Consider the following 12295-nt stretch of genomic DNA (forward strand, 5'->3'; position numbering starts at 1 on the left):
TTTGCGCCTTTTCCCTTTTTTTGCTGATGAGTCTAGATAATGGTTTATCAATTTTTTTACCTTCTCAAAGAATCAGCTTTTAGTTTTATTGATCTTTGCTATTGTTTCCTTCATTTCTTTTTCGTTTATTTCCGATCTGATCTTTATGTTTTCTTTCCTTCTGCTCACTTTGGGGGTTTTTGTTCTTCTTTAACTGTTTTAGGTGTAATGTTAGGCTGTTTATTCGAGATTTTTCTTATTTCTTGAGATAGGATTGTATTGCTATAAACTTCCCTCTTAGAAATGCTTTTGATGCATCCCATAGGTTTTGGGTTGTTGTGTTTTCATTGTCATTTGTTTCTAGATATTTTTTGATTTCTACAGTAATTTCTTGGTTGTTTAGTAACATATTGTTTAGCCTCCATGTGTTTGTATTTTTTACAGTTTTTTTTTTTTTTCCTGTAATTGATATCTAGTCTCATGGCACTGTGGTTGGAGAAGATGCTTGATACAATTTCAATTTTATTGAATTTACCGAGGCTTGATTTGTGACCCAAGATGTGATGTATCCTGGAGAATGTTCTGTGTGCACTTGAGGAGAAAATGTATTCTGTAGTTTTTGGATGGAATGTCCTATAAATATCAATTAAGTCAAGATGGTCCAATATGGATTTTAAAGCTTGTGTGTCCTTATTTATTTTCTGTTTGGATGATCTGTCCATTGGTGTCAGTGGGGTGTTAAAGTCTCCTACTATTATCCAAATTGCTTTTAAGTCTCTATTCTCCATGACACATAATATGTCTTCTGGATATTAGTCCTTTAAGAGATATAACCTGAACAAAATGCCTCACTTTCTTCAACATCCCTAAAATCTGTGGTTGATTTAAAAAAAAGTCAGTTCATACTGGCACAGTAAGGCAGAATGCTGGAAAGTCTGCATACAACATTTATGTAAAGCTCAGAAGCAGAAATTAAGCTATATTGTATTGGCATGAATAAGTGATCATTACGACTATTAAAAAAAAAAAAAAGAAAAGGAAGGCAGTAAGGACCATAATATGTTGTTGAGATAAAGATATAGCTAGCAGACAAGAAGGGAGTTTTTATCCTGAGGGATAACTGTGGGGTATCTAGGTTTTGGTAATATTCAATGATTTGACCTGAATAGAGGTTTCATCGATGCTCATTTTACAATTCTTAATAAGCTAAATATTTCTATTGCATGTGCTTTTTCATATATATTATGTTTTACAATAAAAAATTCTTAGAACAAAATAACCCTATTTTCTTCCCTATCAGTGGAATCCTGGATGAATTTGGCCACTGCCCCTAATATTTGAGCACAGAGAAGCAATGTCTGTGCAACACATTTTATATCATCTCCTACATCTTCTCTGGCTTTTGGCACCCAAAATGATCACCTCTTTTGTGATCATACCTACACTTTAATTTCTCAGCCAGTCCTCTGAATCCTCTGCATAGACCTGGGATTTGATAGTAAAAGAGAGTATAATCCCTGGGATCCCCAGATACCTTCAGGGTCCATCCTTTAGAGGAACAGTACCCACAGAGGTTAAGTCCAGGAGATTCTGCTTGCTTTGTAGTTTTACCAAAAGACGCATGAAAGTATGGGACCAGTCAGAACTGTGTATCAGTCAAGTTCCTCCACCATTTTCCAGGAAGCTGACCTTGAGGAAGTAATATAAATTCTTAAAACTTCCATTTTTTCACCTATAAAATGGAGGTGATAATACTTACTTCACTGTCTTCGTTATAATTAAAGGAAACAACGAACACAGAAAGGCTTAGTGTCAGGCTTGAGTAATGCAACTTATTGTCTCCACGCAAAACTGTCAGGGAAGTTCAGGCCATGTAGATGTACCTCAAATGACTCTGTCTGTTACCCCAAGATACTACCCGGCACTTCTGATAAACCCTGGTGCCCAGCCTAGAACTCTTGGACACTTGTACTCTTTATATGTCATCCAGGTAACGGCTGCCTGTTCCCCTGAGTTCCATGTTTTAGTCCCTCCCTCTTTATTCCCAATGCTGCTCTCCCCCTTCTTGACTGGGTATCCTGGTGCCAGCTGTGGCCAATGCCATCACCTGGACTTGCTAGAAGATGTGGATCCCATCCCTTGGCTCTCTTCAAGTCAGCTGTACATTTGCTATGCTCAGTAAAACATCTAGGTTCCAGGTATCACACTGCAAACCTCATCAGTGCAATAACCTGGAAGAAGCCAAAATGTGTCTTGGAGTGTGTCCCTCTGGGGGCATATCCTGAGACAAGCGTTTGAGAGCAGTTAGAGTGTATGGAAGATGACACTAGGATACACTGGGACAGGGGTGGGGAAGTGAGACTGGGAAAGGAAGAAATCCAATAAAAGATTTAGCAGCCAGTTAACACCATGGGTAATTGAAGTGCGAGTCTTCTAGGGCATTCACAAGACAGCATAAAACACAATTCAGTTACCTAAGAGGTTTGATGCATAAATTCCATGTCCATCATTGGTTGAGGATTCTTCCAGGGGCATGCACTCTCTGGAACTTCCAGCTTGCCCTGCCCCTGGCTAGAAACAAGCCCCAGGTGTTCCCAATCAGCAGCTTTCAGAGGGTAAGAGTGAATGCTGAGGGGGTCTGAGTGGGACACTCAGGTACACTAGCAGATACTAACTGCTGCACTCACCTATCGTTAACATTGTTCCAGAGTCTCTCAAGGATGTTTAAAGATCTGTCACATAAGAACGCCCCCAAGGCTCTTCCAGGAAAAGAACATTGATTACAGTCTCATAATGGACTTACCTGATCCAGACTCGTTTGCTGTCCTCAGCTAGCAAGATCACGGAACAGCATATTGACTAGTTAACAATTAGGAAAGCATTTTAAGCTCAATAACTGTTAAGGAACTGCTCTAAAGTAAATAACTTGGTGGTGTAAATTGTCTCCATTTATGAAAACGATGGATGTAAGGAAAAACAAAATGGATGTCATTCACCCACCATAAGTATTTATCTTCTCTGTCCCTTTGTTTTTGTTTATTTCACCACACTTAGGAAAGGAATTTCCACATAGCAGCTTTTCCAAGCCATAGTCATCTTTGCAATCTTTTAGGTACCAGACCTTTTATATAAGATATTACAACAACCTGGTAATAGAGGCAGTGTTATCCATATTGCAAACAGACAGAAAATTTAAAGGATGTCCTTCCTGACAAACAAATAGTAAAACCGAGGACTTGAAAACAACTTGTTCTTTCCTGTTTAACTTTTAGATACCTGTCTTTCTGTCTTTTCCCACACTGCCTCCAGAGATGGTGTCCAGAACTCATCCTGCCCTGAAGAAGATGACAGTTGTCCAGTGTTGCTGCTACTGCTCCGTTCGCTTCACACTGAGGTGCTGGGAGAGCTCTGCACAGCTGTGGCCAGTTACCCTCTCCTCAGGACTCAGCCCAGCTCATCAGACAGGTTTCCACTGGGCATGTGCAGTGGAGGCTGTGTATTTGCCTGGACGTGCGTAACTGACAAAGGACGACTCCTATGATGCCTTACACCCTTTTCCTGGTGAATAAAGGCAGAGCAGGCTGGAAGCTTCAGAGGAGACTGGCGCAACCTAGGATCCTCTTGTCCTGTCATTTTAGAGGACACAACACTTGGAGTGGAACACTCCATCAGTTCATTGCTCCCTTTCAATCAGCTTTCTTCTCTGAGCACTCTTCAGGTCCTGCTATGGAAGGTGGGGCTAGGAGAAAGATAGTCATTTGGAGATAGGCCAGGGCCCGGGATGTACATTATCTAAGCTGCTGTTGCCTAAGGATGTGTGGCCAGGAGCCAAAACGGGCCTCACTGACGTCAGTTCTTGGGGACTCATGCTGGCCCAGGCCTCCTAGGCGCATAAGAACCAAGTTCATCCCAGCCCAGTGTGGGACAAAGGAAACTTAGTGTGGGTTTCACAACTTTTCCCCCAGGTTTGGGTAGCACAGAAAATGGGAAGGTGCAGACATCACTGAAGTCATTGTAAGCTATTCAAAACTTCATTCAAAATAGCAAGGTTTGGTGGGATAATCCTGATAAAATATCTTCATTCAGGCATCACATCCTTCCTGATCTTCAAAGTGTCAGTCCCTTTCAGCAATGTTTACCCCCTCCCCCACCTGCTCACTATCTCCAGAATTGTAGATAACCAAGCACTGAAGATTCCACTTCTGTCCCATCTTTTTCTCGCTGTCCCCTCTGCTTACATCCCACCACCATATCTGTATACCATCTGACTGCAGTTGCTGCTTCCAGTCTCATCATATACGAAATCCTGGGATTTACCCTGTGCTTTGGTCACTGCTGAAATCTTGCCATCTCCTTTTCCTACCTCCGTGTCATTGCTCACACATGTTCCTCAGCTTGGAATTCTTTCCACCCTCATCCCCATGTTAGAAATTCAGCCCATCCCGCACATACATTTCAAACGTCAGCGTCTAAGAGAAAACTTACCAGATCCCCCAGATGAAAGTGGTCACCCCTCCTGACACTCAAGAGTACTCATTTCTGTCTCCCTCAAGCCACTTTCCTCTAGCAGTCTTTGGTGTGGTTAATAGTTTAATTTGTTTATCTCCTGTATTAGAATATACATTTCACCTGGAGAGAGGGCAAATCTGAGCCTTGTGAATTGTGACAGTTGAACACGATGTTAAAGGTGATCCACTTCTGTCCTGTTCTTTGACAGATGAAAAAATTGAGCACAAGAGAAAGGGCAGAGAGATCCAAACCCAGGTATCCCCATTTCATCACTCGCCATGCTACCTCTCCATATCTCATCATGGAAAAGAAGGCACTCGCCATACCATTTTGAAATTGTAAGAGGTTCCTGAGTGATTAATTCCTTTAAAGAGAGATGAATGATAAGAATGTACTGTGTTCTGTACTCATCACCCTTCTCCCCATCAACACACACAACACAAACCAGACCCATTCCACTGCAGTAATTATGGTAAACTTTTTAAATGCTAGAGATCATCGCATCATCAATTGAGCACTTAATTGTGCTAGCCACAGTTTCTGGTGAGTTAGGTTTATTATCTCACTTACTCCTCATAACAGCCTTGCAAGTGGAGTGCTTATTCCTGATTTATAGCCAAATAAACAGAAACTTAGAAAGATTAGGTAAATAGGCAAAGATTGACTTATTCCATGAGACCCATCACTCCTCCATCCACCCGCTTCATGAACGCTGGTTTATTTTACAGAACTGAGTATAGAAGGGATGCTAAACAGAGCAAGTGAACTCTCATATATTTGTTGAAATAATACGTTCTGTGTGGCCTAGGTGCACAGTGACCATTTGAAGAAAATTAGGCACCGGTCTCCCCTCAAGTTTGGGAAGGAAAACATGAAAATCTGCGAGAGGACTGTACGGACAAGATAGAGAGGATGGCATCCTGTCTATAAATGTAAAGGTGACTACTTCAGAGATGCTGGAGCAAATCAGCAGCTAATGAAATGAAGGGTATTTGGAAATGTTGAAATGATGAGCCTTGCTTTGCTTTGAATGTCATCACTATGATTGATTTTAGGTTCCTCATGCCTCTCTCTTCCTTTCTTGGACTTCTGTGGAGTTATTAACTGTGCAATTGGTTGCTGTGTCTCTTCTTAAGGTGGAGATATAGACTATTTGCTGGAAAAGCTATGGTTCACTCCCTCTTTCTACCCTCCTTGTTCTTGCCAGGTTAAGGAGGTTGCACCATTGCTGCTTGGCCTCTGATGGACATTCCATGAAGGGAAGGGAAGCATTCGCTACAAAGGAGAAGCTACTGTGCTGGAAAATGACCTCACCACAAAGAGACTATAGATAGAAGCTGGATGACTGGCAAGTTGCCTAACCTCTCTCTGTCTCGGTTTACTTATCTTTAAAATGGGTATTAAAATACTCTTTACAGAGTATTTTGAGGGAAGTGCCCTCTATACTGTTTAATACAGTATTAGCTAATAAAAATATAATACAATTCACAAAGTAACTTTAAATTTTCTAGTTGCTGCATTCAAAAACAACTGAAGTTAGTTTTAATATCATATTTTATGTATCAAAACATTATTTCTTTTTTTACCTTGCATTGGATTATAGGTCTCAATGTAGTATTTTATTTTATTTTTTTAAAATTTTTGTCATGGAAAGGCTTTTTATTTTAAATATAGCAGTTTGTACATGTAAATCCCAAACTCCCAATCTATCCCTCCCCTGCAAAATTCCTCCCTGGTAACCATAAGTCTGTGAGTCTGTTTCTGTTTTGTAAATAAGTTCATTTGTATGATTTTTTTTTCAGATTCCACATATAAGTGATAACATGTGATATTTGTCTTTCTCTGTCTGACAGTATGATAATCTCTAGGCACATCCATGAAGAACATTATTTCAGTGTATGATCATTAGAAATATATTTTCCATTTCTCAGATCCATACGTGAGATGTGTTTATTGTGATTGGTCTAGATTCAGCACATCCCATAATCTTAATGGCATCATCACATATAGATTGGAGATTGAGTTTTCACCGAGTCAGCACATACAGCCGATGCCCTTAAACTTCTGCCTTTTCCAGTGTGATCAATAATTTCCATCTTATCTCCAAATGTGATCACATTTCTCTCATTTTCATCCAGAGGCCTCCCAGGGATAGTTCTGGCAGCTTTGCCAGTTAAAATTTCACTGAAAAGAAAAAACAAAACAAGCATACAAAAAGAGCAAAGCACCCAGGAAGAGTTGGAGTCTGTGAAGCAGATCTCTGAGCAGCATGGTAGTGTGGCTAACAGGGCAGGCGGGCACTGATGGAAAGATTCTCAGGCAAACCTTCCTCGGTGAGAAATGTCTCCCAATGTTCACCCAGAAGCGCCCCAACTGCACAGGCAACACACATTCTGCCACATTTTGCCAAAGGTTAACCTGGGTTATTCTAATGCAGTATGTGGATGCTGAAAAGTGTGTTAACCTCTTCAAAGTTTTCCTCCCAAATATATAAAGAAAGAACGATGACCTATAGGGGTGTCATATTAGGGGTGATTTATAGAGAGCTTCCTGTCTAACTAGTGAAACCCCTTTTCAGTCCTTTCCTACAAAAAGGAAAATCCTGATTCTTTTCCCTTCTCTAGAGTTCCATTACACAGTATTTCATACATAAAAGCCATTTTTATGTTACCATGTTCCATGGAAACTAAGACGCTGGTAACTGTAAGCTGCCCTGTTATTTCATGTATCCCTGAGAAAGGAAAACTGACAATTAAACTATGACAACAGCTTTCTTGTCACTTAGAAGTCTTAATTTATACTTATCAAAAGAGACTTTTAGACAGATTTAGAGCTAGAAGTGATGACGGTGAAGAACCGTAGCCAAGTTCATGCTCACATAGGCGTTGATGGCCATGTCATGGTGGCCACATCGTGCCTGCAATTTGAAAACAGTGTTAATATTAAGATCATTTTTTTCAGAGATATTAAAATGTGAATCCTCATGCATCTCAAAATTGATGAAATCAGGAATTTTTATTCTTTACTCAGACTCTGAACTTCCTGAGAACATGGGTGCATGTTTGTCCATATATGTTTTACATATGAATTTCTATGGTACCTTTAAAAAATGCTCTTTCTAGTGATCATGATATACTGGAAATCTCTAGGCTTTGGAGTCACGTGTTAGCTCTGAGCCCTTTGGGCAATTTCCACGTAATAGTGCTAATGCGTACTTATCTAAAACAGTGTGTATAAATCATCTAATTTGATAGCGGGCACATGGTAAGCATTAAAAATTATTAGCTTGTTGAAAAAAATAATTGACAATAGAATTAAGGAAGCTGGGATAGGGGAAGCCCTCTTCCTTTCCATTCTTCTCCTATCACCTTGTCTAATATTTCAGATGTTGAGGAGGCTGAAGAACATGTGGCTTCCTATTTCCAAGAACGATAATGAGATAAATTAGTCAGACCTAAGCAATCCCTTGATCGACTTCAGACCCAAGCCCACAGGTGACTTGTGTTTTGTTTTGTTTTGTTTTTTAACCTGATGAAAAGAAAGAATGTGACAGCCATAGGAGGAGAGTTGCGCACCATCCTCTGAAACTTCTGAGGTCTGTGGATGAGCGTCCAGCAGTATCTAGTAGCGAAAACAGGAGCACAGAAATCTACATGGTAGGTCAGTGCAACAAATAAAGGGCACTTTCATGGTTTAAAAAAAAAAAATCCCTCTCTTTCCTGATGTAATCCAATTTAATGAGGTGTAGAAATTCAGAGCTCTTTGAGATTTTAAAGCAATTATAACACAAATGATTCCAAAGGAAGATGATCTTATTATGGGGAGGCCATAAAATGCTAAACTTCAGAATGCCAGGAAAGCAGAATTGTTCTTGGCTGGAATGTCAGAATTGATGGGAGGTTTGTGGAACTGTCAGCACCTGAATATTCTCAGAGGCTAGTTTATTGCAGCAAATGCAACATTTCATTTGGGACTGACCGTTTTTTGTATTCTTATCAAGGAGGGTGGGCACCTGTTTCCATGCTTCCTGCAAAGTTTCTTTCAGAATGACACACAGTTCAGTGGAGGGGAAAAAGGAGAGAATGTCATTTTCTGTTGATAAATTAGGCCAAGATGTCTTATGCAAACACCCATCAGCCGCAAATTGGTGTTTGAACACCCTCCCGCAGAAGAGTTGAATGTATACTGAAGTTTGTGAACTAGCACAGTACGATCAACCTTGTTACTGGACCAATAAGCCTACTTTCTTTACATGTAGGAACGGGCTAATAGTTCCTGTCCACAGGTCCAGCGTCTCCCTAGGGTCTGAAACTACCTGCACCTTCAAGCAAATGGGATTTAGGGAGTTCTCGTGGATCACATCAAAATCAGTAGCACTCCCAAGACTACCTATTGGAGCTCTGACCTTGTGGCCCATGATGGGTCATTGTTTACTTCAGAAGTTTGTATTCACACTATTACATATAAAATAGATAATCAACAAGGACCTGTTTATAGCACAGGGAACTCTACTCAATATTCTATAATAACCTAAATGGTAAAAGAATCTGAGAAATAATAAGTATTATTTCTGGACCCCTGGCTCGCTAATGAGACCAAGCCAGTTTTCAACGACCTTGCATTTTACAGATACTTGCTGAACAATGATTCTGTGCCAGGCACCGGGAAAACAGAAGGCACTGAGTGGTGTGGCAGTGCCCTAGAGGAACTCAAGATCTGGGGCATGCATTTACAAATCAAGGTGATTTGTTTAAACAAAAGGAAGGGAGCTTCAGTTTCCTGGGGCCATTCAGCAGACTTTGCAAAAGCGGGTAATGAAGAAGTTCACAGGGCATGATGAGACATAACTTGAACTTCTTTAAGAGAACGGCCTGCAGAGATGGCCATGTTGTTCTGGTAACAGGATCTCTAACTGACTTCCAGTGTGTGAGGTCCCTTTAATGCCCAGACCTTAAAGCCTGGGGCCTCCCTTCTCTTTGTCATTTATCCTCCAAACCCATCTCCTTAGGATCCAAGTCTTGAACCCTCACCTTGGACCTGTCTGTGGAGCCCTATACCAAAGTCACCATCAGGCGTTAACCTGACCCCCCACAGCAACCTAATTCTGGAGTTAACTTGACCCCCATAGCAACCTTTGATTGAAGACTTGGGCTAGCTGACAACACGACCCCAACAATATTAGGGAAGATACCCTATAGGACACTAGCCTATCACCTAATGACTCCTTTCACCGTGTGGCACCCTGATCAATTGATTCATACCATTCTCTTAGCAGGAATTTTCTTTGTCTTGGGGTTATAAAAGCTGGCTGTGAGCCCACGAAAGGGTTGGCTCTCCCTGGTCTGCCAGGAAGTTGGCCTGCTGTCTCTACAGCATCCCTTCTCTCTAATAAACTCTATCTTCCTTACATTCTGCCTTGTGTCTGGGAATTCTTTTCCAACCCGCGCTCAGATCCTGACACTGGCTACCTGCCGACTGACCGCCCTGATGCTTCCTGCTCCCACCCTCAACGTCCTCCAGGCTGTGCAGAGGGTGTTTCACACCCACATGTTGGGGCACCACCAGAATCCCTGAGAGGCCTCTAGTCATGCATTGCACTTGAATTACCACTTGTTTTCTCTTATCCTCTGCCTCTAAGAACGCACTCTCCAGTATAGCTTTTCGCCCTCTCCAGTCCAGGGCAGAGATTAGTCCAGATTGCTGGTAAATGTTTAACAACAGCTCTCCAGAAAAACTAAATGTCTCACTTTGCAGCATTTGCAGGGTTTGTGGTATAGAAACTCCCACCACAGCCCATTTCCAGTGGCCACAGCAGAGTTGAGAAGAGAGAAACACATTTAGGATGCCCAGCCCAGAGCAGCAAACCCCAGCTCCCCAGAAATCTGCCCCGGCATACACACTGCCATTAACCCTATTTGACTTTTAGATATTGTCTTGTTTTTTATGTCTCAATTGTCCTATTGGTGTAAATGGTCTCTTATCAGTGAGATCATCCCTAAACTACCCAGTCTAATAATTGTGTTCTGTCACACACTTTCTCCCCTTTTATTCTCTTTCAATTCAACCTGAGTTATTCTGCTTTACATAGTTCTCTTACCACCTGACATAAAATGATTTGATTGTTTATTGCCTATTTTTTTGCCCACTAGAATGAAAGTACATATGAGAATAGCTGTGATATCTTCAATGCTCTGACCAGCATCTAACTCCATGGCAGGCATTCATTAATTATTTTTTAAATGATTTGGTTGAGTATATGAGTACGTATTTTCTATTTACGGTAGAAACCATGAGTCAGGAAATGTTTTCGTTAGCATACACAAGTATATTCATGTCAGTGAAATTTGTAAGGTTCATCATTTGGCTTTTACAACAAATAATTTATGTGCATTATGAAAGTATATTTATGCTTTTTTCTGAACTGAAATTTTTGCTCTTTTCTGTCTTGTTTTCCTTTTAGGCATAGCAGTTCTTATAAATGATCACATGACACTTTGATGTGGTTATTAGGGAACTTGAAGTCATTTAAACCCTACCTTTGTACCAAACAGATTTTTATGACAACCATTTATTTGTATTATGTTTGTATTTAGCTTACTTTATTGCATCACCAGTCTTTACCCTTTATTTCAATATCCTATAACATTTATTTTTTATTTCATTATTTTTTATAAGCCATCTAAACTTCAAAACTAGGAGGTAGAACACGTACACATAGGCCCATACATAAAGATACAGTTTATAGATAAGTATCACAGTGGCAATAAGTGAAGTATAAATGGATATCATCTTTTATTTGTAATTTATAAAAAAAAATTGTTAAAATTATGTGAAATGTCAACTGAGGATATATAGTCTAAACATATATCTAATTTTATATCAACCAAAGAGTTAATTCAACAGACATGTATAGTGAATACAACAACTGTTTTGAAATGTTTTGACTTTAAGTCAAACACAAAAGTTTTAATAATTCTACTGTCCACTTTTCCACTCCTATAAATATTATGTATTCTTAACAGTACTATCGTAAATTACTGACAAATCTCTTCTAGTGTGTCAGCTTCTTAAAGATGGGACTGTGTTTCGATCATTTCTATAACCAAATCGTAGCTGCCCCAGTATTCTATTACATAATATGCACTTTTAAATGAATGAACTTCACAAAAAAAGTAATTTCCAAATTTTTCAAGTTATTTTTATAGCTTAATGATTAAATGATTTGATTAAATTATATTTATATGACCTCCCTGGTGGCTCAGTGGTTAAGAATCCACCTGCAAATACAAGGGGCATGGGTTCTGGGAAGATCCCACATGCCATAGAGCAATTAAGCCCATGTGCCACTACTACTGAGTCCCAGTGCTGCAACTACTGAAGCCCACATGCCTACAGCCTGTGCTCTGCAATAAGAGAAGCCACCACAGAGAACACTATGCATCACAAGGAAGAGTAGCCTCTGCTCACCACAACTAGAGAAAGACAGCACGCAGCAATGAAGACCCAACACAGCCAAAACAAACGAACAAAACCCCACACATACACACACCAAATAAATAAATAAATAAATAATGTTTATAAAGTAGATCTTATGAACATAACAATTAAATGATGGGATAACCCACATAGTTTTCCATCAGAAAGTGAAGCAATGCCTCTGATGTAGTTCTAATTGTAACCCCCTTTTGGACATAAACATCAATCTGCTTCAAAGTATGATTTTTTTCATGAAGTGAGGTCAGAAATCTGATGAGTGGGATGGGACTTTTTAGAAATTTCTCTATGAATGAGGATGTGTGATTATAGT

This window comes from Hippopotamus amphibius, chromosome 7, assembly GCF_030028045.1.
Source record: "Hippopotamus amphibius kiboko isolate mHipAmp2 chromosome 7, mHipAmp2.hap2, whole genome shotgun sequence".
Classification (NCBI taxonomy): domain Eukaryota; kingdom Metazoa; phylum Chordata; class Mammalia; order Artiodactyla; family Hippopotamidae; genus Hippopotamus; species Hippopotamus amphibius.